We start from the raw sequence: 18,214 nt of genomic DNA, 5'->3' as shown, positions 1-18,214 counted from the left end.
GGGTAGTGTGACTGAGGGTGTGGAGGTTCTCCCAAAACCTTGCGAGGATGATGCTTCTCTTCAAGATCAGTTAGATAGCTCAAACTAGATGTGAGGGCTCCTCATCTTAGTTTGGATTCACCTATGGAGATGGAGAGTGGTTTGAATGCCTCTACCCAGGTCCTTTCGAAGATCTGTAATAGTGACAGCTTGAAGAGGATCCAAGAAGATAAGGTGATCATTGTAGACACCTAAAAACCTTTAGAAAATAAAGTATTTTTATTTTCTGAAAAATTCCTAATGACATCATCATTTATTAATTAATTAATTATTTAATTAATTTATTTATTTTTATGCCATTAAATCCCTTTATCTTAATTAAAAATATTTAATTAAAGAGTCCCTCCCAAAAATGTTTAAATCTTATTTAAACATTATTTTCTTATTTATTAATTATTTAATTAATAAATTGACCAAAAAATCCAAAATAAATAAAAATTTTATTTTTTGCCCAAAACTTGGCCAATTTCCTTAAGACCACTAACCTCTTCCAAAATCTTCTAATCCTTCTTTAATTTTGATTAAAGGCTAATCCCATCATTTCTTACCCCTAATCCCAACTCAAAATATTTAATTAAGATTAAATATTAATCCTCATGTTTATTAAAAAGTTTTAATAAATATCTCCTCAACCCAAACCCTTGAAATAAATAAAACTTTATTTATTTCCTAAAAATCAAATTTTTCCTCATCCTAAGAAGTTCTAGACTCTTCTAGAAAGTCTTCATCCTCATCCTAGGAAGTTCTAGACTATTCTAGAAAGTCTTTATCCTCATCCAAAGTCTAGACTCTTCTAGAAGATGTCTTTAAGCCTAATCCTAATCTTCTCCTAACCTTGTCACATTCCCTAAACATGGGTTAAAACTTACTAACCCAAGCCAAAGTTAACAAATATCTCCTCCTTCACCCACCCTCATTAAATGCCATCCACTTGCCTATCCCTAAGCTAATCCTAAACCATCCTAATCCATCCTCTAATCATTTGCATAATCCCAAGCAAGCTTAAAACCCTCCTAATCAAGCCCAAGTCAAAATTGCTCTCATCTCCCTCAAAATATCTCAACCATAAAACTTTATGAAGCCCACTAGGCCATAAATGACTCTTCCAAGCCCTTTTATTGCTCTTACAATCCATTATGAGGGTCTTTATAAATATTTTATCCCTTGAGCCTCCTTTGTTGACTCATCCTTCCCCTTTCCTCCATCCTCTCACCCTGTGACATGTGTCACTCCCTGATTGGTTGTAAGGAAGCACAATCCATGTGCTCTCTTCTCATGCAATCTGAGCCCTCCATGAGCTTTTTCCCATCCTTGCATCTTAGCCCTCAATCCCTCAAGCCTCTTACCTATAAATTGGATCGTTCCCCTTTGCAAAATAACACAATCCATGAAGTAAAATCATAATGCCATTTTAAGAAGCCATTTTACATCAAAACCATACACTCACACCCAAATTCCAACTCCATTTGAAGCCATTTTTGAAGCATAAGCTTGAGCATACATCCTATCTATTTAGACAAAGCCACTCAACAAGAGAGCTTCTTATTGAGAGAGTCCATTAATGGCTCATATTCTCAATTGAGAGCTCATCTTAGTCTATCTTGAAGTTTATGATTTTTGTTTAGTTTGTAGAAGCTTTATTTAAATTTAGTTTCTATTAGCATACTAACATTGCTCATATACATTTTGGCATGCCCGGTGGGACCCCGCATGGGTCATCTTCATTAGCTTTTTTAGTCAAGTTTTGTATGTCATTTGCTAATTTTGGCTAATTTTACTTGTTTTTGTGATTGGTAGGATTGTATAAATTGGTTTTGTAGGTCCACATGAGCATGAAGAAGACAAAGGAACTCATAGTCAATCTCATAGTGTTTGCAGATTTTTCAAGCTTATAGGTGGACAAAGCACTTGGAATTCTTCTTCCTCTTCTTGTCTATATTCTTCTTATTCCATCTACTTCTTCTTCTTCTTCTTGTGGGAGATCTTGGCCCTTTTTTTTTAAGGAAGCAAAATCATACAAACTTCTTTTTAGTGCTTAAAATGAACCCCTAAATCATACTTAAATCCATTAAAAACTAAAAATTTGCAAAAAAAAAAAAAAAGGCATTTTAACAAGTGAAACTAAACCAATCCAATCATTTGCATCCTTGCAACATCAAGGTTTTAGATGCATTCATGCAAATTTAGGAACACTTCATTTTTGGGAATTTAAAAAAAACTTCAAGTTTCCATTTCAAAAGGTTCAAAATCAACACTAAGTGCACACTAAAATCTAAGTCAAACTCAAAGCATCAATCAAGGATAAAATGAACCTCATTTGCAAATATTTTAAAGTTCTTTTAAAAATCTCATGAAAACTAAGAATCTTAAATGGTTGCCAAAAATTGTCCTAAAAGCTTTGTTATTTGTTCCAAACAAATGTCTTGTTGCAAAATCTTGAATGTTTCTTAGATTTTTCATGCATCAAAACAATCTAGGAATATCATTTTTGGGTTTAAAATATGCAAACTAGAACACAAAATCTTGAATGAAAACCAAAGTTCAAAGAGTCATTTTCACTTTTGAGTCCAAAACAATCTTGAATGATCTAAGGTTAAAACAAAGCACTTCAAAGTTCTTAAAACAACACTCAAAATCTCAATCTTGAATGCTCAAAGGTTAAAAACTTGAATGTTTAATCACTTGTCTTTGAATGCATGTTGCTAAACACACTCTTGAATTCCATGGATTAAAATAAAAATTTTCTTGAATGCATGATTAAAACAACAAATCCAATCTTGAATGCCAAGGATCAATTAACCATTGCAATATCAAACACTTCATTTGGAGCTTCTAAAATTGAACAAAACAAATCTCTTTTCCACATGCAATTTAGGTAAAGTTTGATTTTTGGACATTTAAGAAACTTTGTTAAGTTAAATACAAATTTGCAAAAATCAATTTGAGTAGTTCTTTGGACTCACCTCTTTTCTAATCACCCATCAATTCAACCATTGGTTGCAATCTCAGTGCCATTTATGGGGATGGGTCTACTTGAAAAAGGTGTTAAATGTTCCACAATCTAACTCACTCACTTGGTCTTTGAACGTTTGCTTTAACTTTATCAAAAATTTTAAATGACCAAAACTCTAGATTAAGTCGATCACACTTCAAGTTTGGGCACTAAAATTGAACAACTATTGACGTGGAGGGCCTCTGGGCACGCGCTTGACAAATCGAGTCTCACACATCTTTGCTTTGGGCTTAAAACAAAATCACACCAACTCTTGAATGCTTTAAAGGAAATTAATCGATACTTGACATGGAGGGCCTCCGAGCGCGCGAGTTTTCTTTTGTTGACCCTAACTCTTCTTCTTGTTTGCATTCTTCGATCGATTTACTTTTGTTGGCGCTTCAAGTTGGAATCGAACATTGTCTCTTAAACATGAGTGCTTGCAAAGTCTAGATTAGCACACATAAGAGTCAGTTGGTAAAAGAACAAGCGTGTTTTTTTTTATAGCCCAAGGTCATCTAAGTCTTCTCTCCCCTTGTCATCTTTTGAGGCCATCTTGGGTGCATAAGATTAGGATCCAAAACCTTGTTTCTTTTTAGGAGGCCTGCTTGGAGATTTCATCACCCCTTGGATGACCTCAACTCCAGCATTCTGGCAGAGTATAAGAATCGGGAGGTGAATCAAAAGACACCTCTCTTGGAATCAAGATTTTTGTCACTCGGGCTAAGCCTCAAGGAACTTTATACCCTTGAGAAGTGAAAGAGGAGAAGTGGGTTACCGCTCGTCTTGGTTGTGTGACATCTTGTTGGTTTCATCTACGGATTTGGACCTCATGTACCTTTGGGTATATCAAGGACTCCCTAGCTAAACCAACTGTCAGCCTTGTAGACAACCATCTAGAGTGTTAATGTGTTTGAAGTGATTGATCGAAACATTTGTAAAACATACACACTCCTCAGTGCAAGTATCACATTGTGAGAATCAAAAACTTCTATCTGGTTGTTCCTATCTATTGCTTGCTTTTTTATTTGTTGAATGAATGTTTGCCAAACTTGGTCAATCCTAGCTTAGGGTACACTTAGCGTAGTCACTGCCTATTCTAGAAGTTGAACAAGTTGAAGCAAAATAATCGAGGTCTCTCAAAGCCAAGCAGATTCAAGAATTGATGTCAAAGCAACCCAAACCCAAACAGAAGTTCCACAAAGTTAAACTCAAACCATCTCAGGCATACCAAGAACTTTCAGCCAAGAGAAAGGAACTAACACCAAGTCCTCGAATTGCCAAACTCCACAAAGCAGAGGATAAAGCTGTTGAAAAAGCACTTCAAGAGGCCTAATTAGAGCGCACCATCAAAATTAGCCAACATCCAGGAGTTAATCTTGCTTATGCCTTACCAACTAGGCATGATTTCTATGAATAGACACCCTTGTTTCTCCACACCTTCTTGGATAAGCTTCACCTTAGAGTCATCTTTGTAGAAAAGCCAGCCATCTTAGGTTATCCCCTTAAGCATTATTAGCTCATCCATCTCATTTAGGACCAAACCATCTAGCCAGCAATCCAAAATCTTCACATCCAAGCCTTCAAAAATTGTTGTCACCTTGCTAAAAGTTTGCCATTCCTAAAATCTTTCAAAACCACCAATCTCACCAAGGTTATCCCTTTGACAAAGCTTTGTCTAGGGTAATCTAGCTTTGCCACTTGTTATCCCTCATCACATTGAGCTAAAGGTTGGGATCCACAAGTGGTCAATCTCATGTTCTTCCTAAAGGATCATCAGTCTATCCTTAAGTTGACACAATCACCACCAAGCTTGCACATAGGAAAGCAGACCTTTTGTGCTTTGGCAACATATATTTGAAGTTAGAATCCCCAACCCAATCTTCCTTAGGTTTTGTCATATAGCTTTGCCTCAACCTAGGAAATCATTTGCATAGAAAAGCCTTCCTCTCTTTTGCATCCACCAGCATTTGTTGCATCTCATCCCTAGGAGCATTTTTCATGCCACCTATCACTCGCTTAGCCAAGAAGAAAGAAACAATGGAGCCCTATCATTTGGATCGAACAGCCTCACCCCCCTTGAGCACTTAGCCATCCTTCAACCCAGAGAAAGCTATGTCATCATCTACTGACATTGAAGCTTTCATAAACCAACCAGGAAATGCAGTATTGGTAAACTCCATTATAGACAAGAACAAAGAGACAATCATGGCTAATTTTCGAAGGGACAATGTAGGAACCTTTGACTTTGGAAGACCCCCTCCATTATTAGATCCATCTCACTCATTTTTTGGGTAGCTTCCACCACCCATAGGCTCTTATGATCCAAATTATCCTCAATATATGCCAAAGGAAGAGCCTCCAGCCAATCCATATGATCCAATAGACCCAAACATACCATCATCCACCAAAGTTGAAATCTCCATGCCGAAAGCCAACCCAACCACCACCACTCCATCCTTGGTTCATACCTCTCTGCTCCAAACCCCCTTTACCCAAAACACCTCACCATTCATGCCCTTCACTATTGCTACTGCTGCTCCCCAACCTAGCCTTCCAAATCCACCCATCTCCCAAATCAGTGCTAGCATCTTTGGCCAACCTCAGCAATATATAACAAGGATGCCGCCCTTGGGGCCAAGTAATCAACCTTTCATCACCCCCAACTTGTTCACCACAACCCAAAGCACAATCTCATCATTTCCATTAGGTCTTGGGAGCTCAGTGCCATCAGCCACAAGTCCACAAGCTACTACCCTCACTCCACAAAGCTATCAAACCCCACAAGCTACTACCAATGTTCTGCCCAACTCTCAAGTGACCCAAGCTCCTGCCACCACTCTACCAAGCTTCCAAATCTAGCCACCAAGCTATCAAACCCCATCAATTCCATTTCCTAGCTTTTAATTCCCACCACCTCCACCACCAACTAATCCATTACCTCCTATTACCAACTACTTTTCAATGACACTTCTAGGAGGTAACCCACCAATCCAACCAACCACCAATTATTTGTAGGTACCATCCCAAATGGGGGCGTAGCCCACATACCTTGGTCAAACCCCACAAGCCCCCCAATCCTTTCCCCAAGCTTCACAACCATCTTATAACTTACCTCCACAAAGAAATTCATTTATCCCACAGCCAGCTTATGTTCCTCAATCCCAACCTCAAATCCCATATCAACAGCAAGCCTCACAGCACATGCAGCACTATGCGCCACCTCCCCCTCAGCAAACCGTCATCCACCATGCAGCTGCCCAAACAATGTACAATCCCTATCAGCAAATCCCTCACAGCCATCCATATTTAGTGACCCCATCTAGTGCATACCTACCTCAAGGCACTCCTACATTGGGGGCACCCCAGCCATCACCCATTAATTCAGAATGTGAAGCCATGAAAAAAGCTTTGAAGAACATCCAAGAGGGAAATGATCCAAAAAAATTCAAGTTTGAGAATGTGTGCCCTTACCCATTTGACAGAGCCATTACCATGACACCATTCCCCAAGCATTTTGAGACACCCAAATTTGACAAATTTAGAGGAAAAGGGGACCCTGTCACACATATCAAAGAATTTTACATGCGCTGCCAAGAAGTGGCATACGATGACGTCTTCCTCTTGCGTCTCTTTCCCAAAAGCTTGGCTGGACCAACTCTTGAATGGTTTTATAGAATCACCTATGGCACAATTAAAAATTTTGCTAAATTATCTGAGGCATTTGTAGCCCAATATGCCCATCTTGTTGAAACAAAGCTATCAGTAGTTGATCTTGTCCACACCAAGCAAAAAGGTGGAGAAAGCCTTCTCGAATATCTGCAAAGATGGCAAACCCTTACCACCCGCATATCTTGCACCTTGCCAGAGCGCCATTTGGTGAAAATGTTTATTGATAATGCCCATCCTAGCTTGGCTCACCACATGACCATGAACTATTTGCAGACCTACAAAGATATCAAAGAGAAAGGAATGATCCTTGAGAAAGGACTCATTAAAAATGGTGTGGTCAAAATTTACAAGGAAGCCAACCAAAATCAATCACATTCCAATGACAAGTCTAGGTATTGGAACAAAAAAAAGCATGTTGCAACAGATGGCGTCACTAACACCAGACATGTGAATATTGTTGGTCCTTCTCACAACTTGTCCAACCCACCCTATCAACCAAACAATCAGCAAGCTATCAACTACCAACAACAGAATAACCACAGCTATCAAAACCACAATCCAAGACCAAACTTTCAAGGGTCTAGCAATCAAGCTAATGCCATCAATGTAGCTGCAGGACAAAAGCCCAGATTCCAAACTACACCTAGAAACTATACACCCCTTGGTGAGCCATTGGATGTCATTTTTGAGAAATTAGTCAAGGAAAACCTCATCAAATTTCCTCCTACCTAACAAATTGACCCAAGCCAATCCAAAGCTGCATGGTACAAAGACAATGAGTACTACAAATTTCATAGGGTAAAAGGTCACACTACCCTCAAATGCATGAAACTGAAAGACTATGTGCAGGACCTCATTGATCGGAAGGAAATCACTGTTGGTGCCAAAACATCTCCCAATGCAGGCTTACAGATCTATCAAAATGTTTTTCCTCCTCACAACAATCAAAATCTTGGAAAAGCACCTATCCAAACCAACAACAACAACACCAACAACCGTTAGCCAAACCAACAGCATGGGAAGAACAATGACCACACTTCATCCTATATAGACTATGGTAGCCTTATAGGTTGTATATCTAAGAAAGAGCCTTTTGTCAATGTTATCAATATCTAAGGACCAAACAATGAGTGTGCAGTCAACACTCGAAGAGCCCGATTTAACATCGCAAGCCATCCCATTTCACCAGCACCATCAGCTCCATCAAAAAGCCAATACAATATCTTGGAACACCTTGGGAACATACCAGTCCAAATCTCCATTTTAGACCTTCTTCGCACTAGTCCTGTGTACAAGAACATCCTTGACAGTGCTCTCATAGAAGCCTGTGTCCCTTATGATATCAATGCTACTGATTTTTGTAATCTTATTGGACACCTTTCATCCTCATGTGCCCTATCGTTCAAACCCACCGACATACCCGTGGTCGAGCCAGATCACACCTTTCCACTTCGCATAGCCATCATGGTATCCAATTTTTTTGTGAAAAGAGTAATGATAGATAATGGATCAATCTTGAATATTTGCACCCTAAAATTCATAAAACAAGCTGGGTATACTGAGGCAGATATCATTAGTGAGGTTATCACCATCAAGGCTTATGACAACTTGGAAAGAACCACAGAAGGAACTATTTTGCTGCCAATCAAGGTTAGGCCAGTCATCCAAGAAACACTCTGCCATGTTATTGATCTAAACCTACCATTCAACATCCTCTTCAGTCGCCCATGGATTCATTCCATGAAAGCCATTCCATCCACTTACCATCAGTGCATCAAATTTTTGCATCAAGGCACTGAGGTAACCATCCATGCCGATCCAGAACCCTTTGCTTACTGCAATGTGGTTAAAGCTTCATATACAAACCATTGCTCTGGAATTGATATCGGCACATCCATCGCCAGCTCATCCCACACTTGTAATGACCCAGAAACCATCCTCGCCTCTACCCTATCTACCGTGAAGATCAATAACAAGGGTTGTGGAGAGTATAGTTTGTCAGATGCATTTGTTGGCGGGGCACTCCCACTTGATCCACATGCCCATGGACGACCGACATATCACAAAGCTAAGGAGATTCCACCTCCTCGATACAAACAGTTTGGCCCAACAACCTTTGTATCCTCGAAAATCCCTCTTCATGAGGAGCTCACTCCAGATATCAACAATTGGTTACATAAGGATGCACCTCAAAGGAATCAAGCACGCCTTGATCACTTCAGTCAAAAGTATCCCCAAGAACATAAGCTCATCACTGAAAAATGGAACTATCAAGGTGGTGGTCTAGGACCAGAAGAAAGAGGCATGCAGTGCCCCATCGACGCACACAAGTGGGAATCAAAGTCAGGTCTTGGCTTTGGCATACCCATAACTGAGGGCACCAATACGAACAATCACGCTTTTTTGAACATTCACCATGACTTTGCTGAAATTGAAGACATTCCTGAGGAAGTTGAAAAGAGAGCCTACGATGATATCCTAGACCAAATCTCCCTCGAAGACTCTGTTCTCCAAGAACTATCCATCCACCTCATTGACCTACCACTCGCCCATCCACAACTCATAGATTGGGACCAACCAAGTGTCATACACATTGATGAGTTCACATAAGAGGAAGCGCTTCTGAGATTCATGGGAGCTGAAATACCTCACAAGAAAACAAAGCCATATTCTGCCTATATCTACAAGCTAGATCCCAAGGGGTATTTTGGAGAAAATCCCCAACCTAGTTTCGATACACCCAAAACTGGAACTAAGGTGAATCTGAGACTAGCTAAGGCAGTGAAGAGAACCCCTCAGCAAGAACATCCAAAGCCACAAGCAGAACATGAGGATTTAGCATTACCTCCTCAAGATAATCGACCAGAGATATCTTCTATTCTAATTGAGGATACTAGGGAAGTCAACATCGGTTCTTCAGAGATCCCTAGGCTTGTTCACATTGCTAGATCCCTATCACAAGACCAAGCTGATCTCCTCTTTGAGGTCTTAAGAGAGAACATTGGCCAATTTGCATGGTCATATCAGGACATGCCAGGGCTTGATCCAAAGCTTGTAGTTCATCATCTTGGAGTCAATCCATAGATCAAGCCCGTAAGACAAAAGCTTAGAAAAATGCACCCCAAGGTGGCATTACTTGTCAAAGCTGAGTTAGAAAGAATGTTAGCTGCTAAGGTTATCTAACCTATCGACTATTCAGAGTGGATCTCCAACATGGTCCCCGTCACTAAGCCTTCTGGTGACATCAGAATCTACACTGATTTCAGAGATCTTAACAAAGCTTGTCCAAAAGATGATTTTCCCTTGCCCAACATAGATATGATTGTAGATCTTACAGCTAGACATAAAATTTTGTCCCTCATGGATGGATTTTCTGGGTACAATCAAATCAAGATTGCAGAAGAGGATCAGCATAAGACAACATTCACTACCCCTTGGGGAACCTTTTGCTACAACATGATGCCTTTTGGCCTAAAGAATGCTAGGGCTACCTATCAAAGAGCTATGATAGCCATTTTTCATGATCTCATCCATCGCATTTTGGAGGATTATGTGGATGATATCTTGGTCAAGTCTCATACCTTCATGGATCATCTTGTTGACCTGGAGAAAGTCTTTGATAGGTTAGCCAAATATCATCTCATGCTGAATCCCAAGAAATGTGTCTTTGGGGTCACATCTGGCAAGATTCTAGGCTTTATAGTTTCTAAACGAGGTATACAGATTGACCCCAAGAAGGTCAAGGCTATCTTAGACATGCCTCCTCCCCAGACATTACGACAGCTTTGTTCTCTTCAGGGAAAGCTTCAATCTATTCGGCGCTTCATCTCCCAGCTTGTAGATAAGTGTACACCATTTTCACATTTACTGAAGAAGGATGAGAACTTCAAGTGGGATCCTTTATGTTGGCACATCTTCGACCATCTCAAGCAGTATCTCATCAATCCCCCTATCTTGGTTCCACCAGTTCCTGGTCGTCCCCTAATTTTGTACATATCAACAACACCTACTGCTCTAGGGGTACTTCTATCATAGCTCGATGACTACAGTAGAGAAAGAGCCATCTACTACATCAGTAGAACCCTAGTTGGTTATGAACACAATTACACTCCTATGGAAAAAGCTTGTTTGGAAGTTTTTTTCTCAACTCAAAAGCTTTGCCATTACATGCTAAGTCATACCATCCAACTAGTCTCCAAGATTGACCCTCTCAAGTATATGCTCTCCAGAACAGCACTTACAAGCCATTTGGCTAAATGGGTTATGCTCCTTAGCAAATTTGACATCCAGTATGTGGACAGAAAGGAAATCAAAGGGCAAGCTATAGCAGATCACCTAGCTGATGCACCTCTAATAGATGCTTATCCGTTGATCACAGAATTTCCAGATGAGCATATATGTCTAATTGAAGAAAAACCCCCATGGAAACTTTATTTTGATGGCTCATACACATCTCATGGATCAGGGGCAGGAATATTGTTGGTCACACCTCAAGGAGATTACATTCCAAAAGTCTTCAAGCTACAATTCCCTAGCACCAACAATATAGCTTTATATGAGGCCCTCATAGTAGGATTAAAGATAGCTACAGACTAGAACATTACTGAGCTACAAATCTTTGGCGATTCTCAGCTCATCATCAAGCAAGCCCTAAATGAATATCAAACCAAAGATGAAAAGCTATTACCCTACAAAGAGCTAGTTGATCAGCTAACCCAGCATTTTACAAGGCTTTAGTTTACACAAGTGCCTCGAATACAGAACAAAGCAGTAGATGTTATGGCTACCATAGGCTCGCTCTTGGAAATTCCCCAAGTAGCTACACAGTACGATCTTTTAGTGGAGCAGCTCCTCACACCTGCCTATGCAAATGAGGATTCAAACCGTGTTTGTATCTTGGTTGGTCCCCAATCCCCTTTGTACCATGAGATTCACACTTACCTTAACAATGGTATCATATCCCCTCACCTCACACGTACCCAATGCCAGAACCTCATCCAAAAATCATCCTGCTATGTTATCATAACGAATACCCTATATCGTCAAGGTTATCACGAGACTCTCTCTCGATGTTTAGACCAAAATGAGGCCATGATGGTGTTAAAGGAAGTACACTCTGGACTTTGCAGTGCCCACACGAGTGGTATTTTTCTAGCGTGACAAATCCTTAGAGCAAGCTACTATTGGCCTACTATTGAAGAAGACTCCTGTGACTTTTTTAGAAAGTGTCTCCCATGTCAGCAGCATGCAAATCTTGTGCACGCTCCAGCACAGGATCTACAACCTATTGCACCACCTTGGCCTTTCGCTTGTTGGGGCCTTGATCTAGTTGGAACTATCACACCCCTCTCATCTGATGGACATAAATGGATAATAATAGCTACAGACTATTTCACTAAATGGGTGGAAGCAATCCCCCTAGTCTCAGCTACAAGAGTTCAAGTCTCCAAGTTCATCTTGTACCACATTGTTTGCCGCTTCGGCATCCCATCCACCATCTTCACCGACCACGGAGGTAACTTTGAAAATCTCAACATGGAAGAATTACGCACTTCCCTCCACATCCATCACCTCTTTTCTAGCCCATATTTCCCACAAGGTAATAGCCAGGTAGAGGCAACTAACAAAACCCTCCTCAAAATCCTAAAGAAAGTTGTCAATGATTTCGGCTGTGATTGGCACGTACAAATAAATCCAGCCCTATGGGCCTATCGAACTTCCTTTCATACATCCACAGGCACAACTCCATACTCCCTAGTCTATGGTGCCGAAGCGGTACTACCTATAGAGGTTGAACTTCCCTCCTTGCGCATATCTTTGCAAGGGAAAATATCAGATGAAGAATACAGAGTAGCTCGGCTCACCCAGCTAGATCTCTTAGACGAGAAGCAACAAAAAGCCTATGATCATCTCACAGTCTATCAAACTTGTCTCAAAAGGAATTTCAACAAGAAGGTGCTTCCATGACACTTTCAGCCAGGTGACATGGTCCTCAAAGAAAATATGAAAGCCAAGCAGATCGAGAAAAGAAAGGCAAGTTTGAACCTACATGGCTTGGTCCTTATGTTGTCACTGCTTCCTTTGGCTCCGGAGCCTATCAACTATCTACACTGGAAGGAGAACTCTTGAATGATCCTACTAACATCATTCATCTCAAGAAGTTCTATGCTTGAAGATCCTTGGTATACCCAGCTTTTGAAAAATGCAAAAAAAAAATAGTAAAGAGAAATAAGCGTCCAATGGTGAAAACTTGGCAATTCAAGTGCCTTGGATAGGTACCTTGGTGAAAACTTGGTAATTCAGGCACCTTGTGTACTAAGACTAATCCATTATCTATCACTATCCTATCCCTCATCCATTCACCCATCATCCCATAAAACACCTGCTTGTTCCCTTGGTGTTCCAACCAAATATCCAAAATCTAATGGAGCTTGTAAGTACCTCATGTACAACTTGTAAAATCTTGTACCTCAGCTTGTAAAATCTTGTACCAAAGCTTGTATTATACCTTGTAAATCTTGTACCATACCTTGTATATCCAAATCTTGTCCAAAGTTTGTACCATAGTCCAGCCTGTAAATAATCTTGTATCCTAGCTTGTATACTATCACGTGCACACACAAAACCCCATTTTCACTTAAGCTTTTCGCAAACCATCTACATATCCACCTATCACCTATTATAGACATCCCATCCTTCACAAACATTTCCATCTCACAAAAACCAAAACATGAACAAACTTGTACATTTGTAGCATATCTTGGTCCATCAGCTTGTATATCCTCTTTAGCTTAGTACCATTGTATCTATCCAACGTTCGTGTCAGTTCGTCCTTGATCAGCATCTTGCACCCATCGCACATCTTGGTTAGCTATTCCAATGCATCTTTTAGCTAGATTTCCTATCACCAAAGTGTTATCTTTCTTAGTTCAGCTTGCCAGACGCATCACTCATCCAAATCCACCAGCTTAGGTGCTCTCTGATAGGTCCTTGCAGGATATAGCTTTCCTCATGTCTGATCTTGGTCCGTTAGTACCTCGTCCTACCCATCTCATTGGCAAACGGTTCTCTTTTGGATTTTTGCTTTCTTTTGATTTGGACTCTTCCCTGTTGGGTCTTGAAATATCTTTTCCAAGCAATCTCCTTGTTCCCTCCTCAAGGTTGCCACGATCTTCAATATCATGGTATACTGTGAATGGGGCAATCAGAGTGTAAGGTCTTGATCATGTCTTTTTCTTGTTTTCTTTTCTGCTTGTGGGTTACCCAGTGTCATTTCCACACTACTTCCTCTGGGATTCATGTGTGATACTGGGGCAATCCTTGCATGTTTGTTTTGAGTCAGTTCGTCAGTCCTCTGGACAGTTGGTGAAAAGGCCTTGATGTTCTTGGTAACCTTGGCAATTAACCAATAGTCCTATAGAAAATCTAGTGCTCAACTACATGGTGGTACTTCTCTTTGAAGTATCCCCCCGCTCAAAAAGCTTCAATGGTTTTCCTTCATCTCCATTATCCCCCATCCATATCCAAAATCTGTCTCTCCTACCCCAGCTTATGCATCAGTATCTCTTTGAATCACTCCTCGCCTTTAGCTTTAGGGATCCACAATCCTAGTCTTAGGGATCCACCAATCCAAATCAATCCACCAAGCCTCATCTTTCGAGATCCACAATCCTAGTCCTAGGGATCTCCGAAACCCATCTTTTGCCAATCTGACTCTTTGAAATCTTGTTGCATCAGCTTTATAGTCCCCTCATCCATCTCCCCATCCTGGATTCCTTTTATAGCGCTCCGCTCCTTCATCCTCTGCAATCCCTGAGATCTTAGGCTTGCTTCCTCTTGTGCCTCTGATTCTCCCTTTATCATTCTCCCATAGTGAGAGTGTGAGCTAATTCAACCCCTTCTCTTTGCCAATTTGAGTCTCCTTGCTCATCCGAGATTCTTGTACTTTTCAAGAAGCCATCGAGCCTCGCTTTCTCTCCCCGCTGCCTTCTTGAGGGGGCATCTTGCAGTCCTTTCTCTCCTCTTCTGCTCTAGCCTTGGGCATCTTATTTTCTTATCTTTGATGCCATTCCACTTGCGGCATCACATCAAAGAGGGACAAAATGTAGACACCTAAAAACCTTTAGAAAATAAAGTATTTTTATTTTCTGAAAAATTCCTGATGACATCATCATTTATTAATTAATTTATTTATTTTTATGCCATTAAATCCCTTTATCTTAATTAAAAATATTTAATTAAAGAATCCCTCCCAAAAGTGTTTAAATCTTATTTAAACATTATTTCCTTATTTATTAATTATTTAATAAATAAATTGACCAAAAAACCCAAAATAAATAAAAAATTTATTTTTTGCCCAAAACTTGGCCAATTTCCTTAAGATCACTAACCTCTTCCAAAATATTCTAATCCTTCTTTAATTTTGATTAAAGGCTAATCCCATCATTTCTTACCCCTAATCCCAACTCAAAATATTTAATTAAGATTAAATATTAATCCTCATGTTTATTAAAAAAGTTTTAATAAATATCTCCTCAACCCAAACCCTTGAAATAAATAAAACTTTATTTATTTCCTAAAAATCTAATTTATCCTCATTCTAAGAAGTTCTAGACTCTTCTAGAAAGTCTTCATCCTCATCCTAGGAAGTTCTAGACTATTCTAGAAAGTCTTTATCCTCATCCAAAGTCTAGACTCTTCTAGAAGATGTCTTTAAGCCTAATCCTAATCTTCTCCTAACCTTGTCACATTCCCTAAACATGGGTTAAAACTTACTAACCCAAGCCAAAGTTAACAAATATCTCCTCCTTCACCCACCCTCATTAAATGCCATCCACTTGCCTTTCCCTAAGCTAATCCTAAACCATCCTAATCCATCCTCTAATCATTTGCACAATCCTAAGCAAGCTTAAAACCCTCCTAATCAAGCCCAAGTCAAAATTGCTCTCATCTCCCTCAAAATATCTCAACCATAAAACTTTATGAAGCCCACTAGGCCATAAATGACTCTTCCAAGCCCTTTTATTGCTCTTACAAGCCATTATGAGGGTCTTTATGAAGATTTTATCCCTTGAGCCTCCTTTGTTGACTCATCCTTCCCCTTTCCTCCATCCTCTCACCCTGTGACATGTGTCACTCCCTGATTGGTTGTAAGGAAGCACAATCCATGTGCTCTCTTCTCATGCAATCTGAGCCCTTCATGAGCTTTTTCCCATCCTTGCATCTTATCCCTTAATCCCTCAAGCCTCTTGCCTATAAATTGGATCCTTCCCCTTTGCAAAATAACACAATCCATGAAGTAAAGTCATAATTCCATTTTAAGAAGCCATTTTACATCAAAACCATACACTCACACCCAAATTTCAACTCCATTTGAAGCCATTTTTGAAGCATAAGCTTGAGCATACATCCTATCTATTTAGACAAAGCCACTCAAAAAGAGGCTTCTTATTGAGACAGTCCATTAATGGCTCATATTCTCAATTGAGAGCTCATCTTAGTCTATCTTGAAGTTTATGAATTTTGTTTAGTTTGTAGAAGCTTTATTTAAATTTGGTTTCTATTAGCATACTAACATTGCTCATATACAATCATGACCAAGGAGGGTGGGATATTGTCAAAGAGGGGACCCAAAGGGATACAGTTTTTCCTACAAATAATAGGGTCCAGGAGTCTATGAAGGCTGGCAACTTTGTTAGAGGTGAAGTTGAGGACTTTCTAACTGTCTCTCATGATGAGGAAGCAGTGTGGGAAGAAGACAGTTCTGATGCCAATTGGATTTTGGTATAGTCTAAAGGTAGGACGAAAGGTGGTAAGAAAGATGAGGTGACTGCTCCATTGAAAAACAATAAGAAAGGGCCCGAAGAGAACTCTAAAAATGTGGAGTCTAAAACTTTTAAGGGTAGACATGGATGTTCTTCTTCTAAGAATGTTGGTTCAACCCTCAAGAATGATTATGTTGGGTCTTCTCCATAATTGGTTGGAAGACCATCCAATTTGCAAAAAATAATAGCTAAGGCAAATAGAGGCATCATTGATGGTAGTTAGAGAACCATCCTTGAATTAAAAAAAAATCATAAATTATGAAGATTATCTCTTGGAATATCTGAGGGTTAAATAACCCTCAAAAACATGACATTTTAAAAAATATGATAAGGGACAATAGGTCGAACATTTTTGTTATTCAAGAAACCAAGATGTTGAAGGATAAGGTGGAATGTCTTCCTATTTTCAAGGGAGGAAGAATTATTGGTAATGATTATGAACGAGCATCAGGCAGGTTTTAGGATTTAAACCACAGATAAAAATAACAATTACATGCAAATATAACCAATATCAAAAAATAATAGATCACACAGAAAAGAATACAAGACACCAAGATTTAATGTGGTTCACCCAATCCCTAGGCTATGTCCACCAAATAGCAAGTCCAATATTATTATGATCTAGTGATTATAACCTGATCACAATCTATAATCCCTTACAACTCAATATCACCTCAAGAACCAATTTCACATCACAACTATGAAAAAATCCCTAACCCTAAGCTCTTTTATACAAGTATTTTTACTAATTTAGGGTTATAATTAATAATTGCATGTCGGCCCAAAATCTTGATAAAAAAGGGCCCAAATTTTTTTTTTGAAGTCCCAAAGAATTTATGAATTATGTACAATACTTTCTTGATCAGTCACCACAATCTAACAATCTCCCACTTGGAGACTGATCAGGCTCCACACTAAACAACAATCTCCCACTTGGAGACTAATCCTGTAGCTATGTCGCTACTCCATGAGACTCCCACTGGATCAAACCACCCTTGACACTGCTATTCATTTATTCATGTTCAGTCTAGAAGACAACAGAAGCTAAAGAGGAGTTCAACTTCTCCCTTTTTACTACCTTTGTCAACATATCTATTGGATTTTCATTTGTATGTATCTTCTCTAGCTTTAACTGTCAATTCTCCAAAACTGACCGAATGAAATGGTACCACAACTGTATGTGTTTGGTCTTTGAATGTAGAGCTGAATTCTTTGCAAGATGAATGACACTTTGACTATCTATAAACAAATAATTATCCTTTTGAGGGTGTTCCAATTCTTCCAAGAAGAACTAAAGCCATATCATCTCCTTGGTTGCCTCTGTAGCAGCTACATACTCTGCCTCTGTAGTGGATAAAGCATTAACCTTTTGTAACCTAGAAACCCAACTCACGACTACCCCACCAATAGTAAAGACATAACCTGTAGTACTCTACTTGGTATTAATATCCCCTACCAAATCTAAGTCAACATAGCCCTGTAAATTAGTAGTAGAGCCCCCAAAGTATAAAAACTTATTGGATGTTCCTCTCAAATATTTAAGAATCCATTTGACTACATTCCAATGCTTGATTCCTAGATGACTCATATACTTGCTAACAACTCCCAACATATGTGCAATATCTTACTTATTACATACCATAGCATACATCAAGATTCCTATAGCTGAAGCATAGGGTACCTTGGA

The sequence above is a fragment of the Cupressus sempervirens genome, chromosome 6 (genome assembly GCF_028749045.1).
Source record: "Cupressus sempervirens isolate cs-2001-9-10 chromosome 6, ASM2874904v1, whole genome shotgun sequence".
In the NCBI taxonomy this organism is placed as follows: domain Eukaryota; kingdom Viridiplantae; phylum Streptophyta; class Pinopsida; order Cupressales; family Cupressaceae; genus Cupressus; species Cupressus sempervirens.
The sequence above is the reverse complement of the archived record's forward strand: the minus strand, read 5'-3'. Positions refer to the sequence as shown.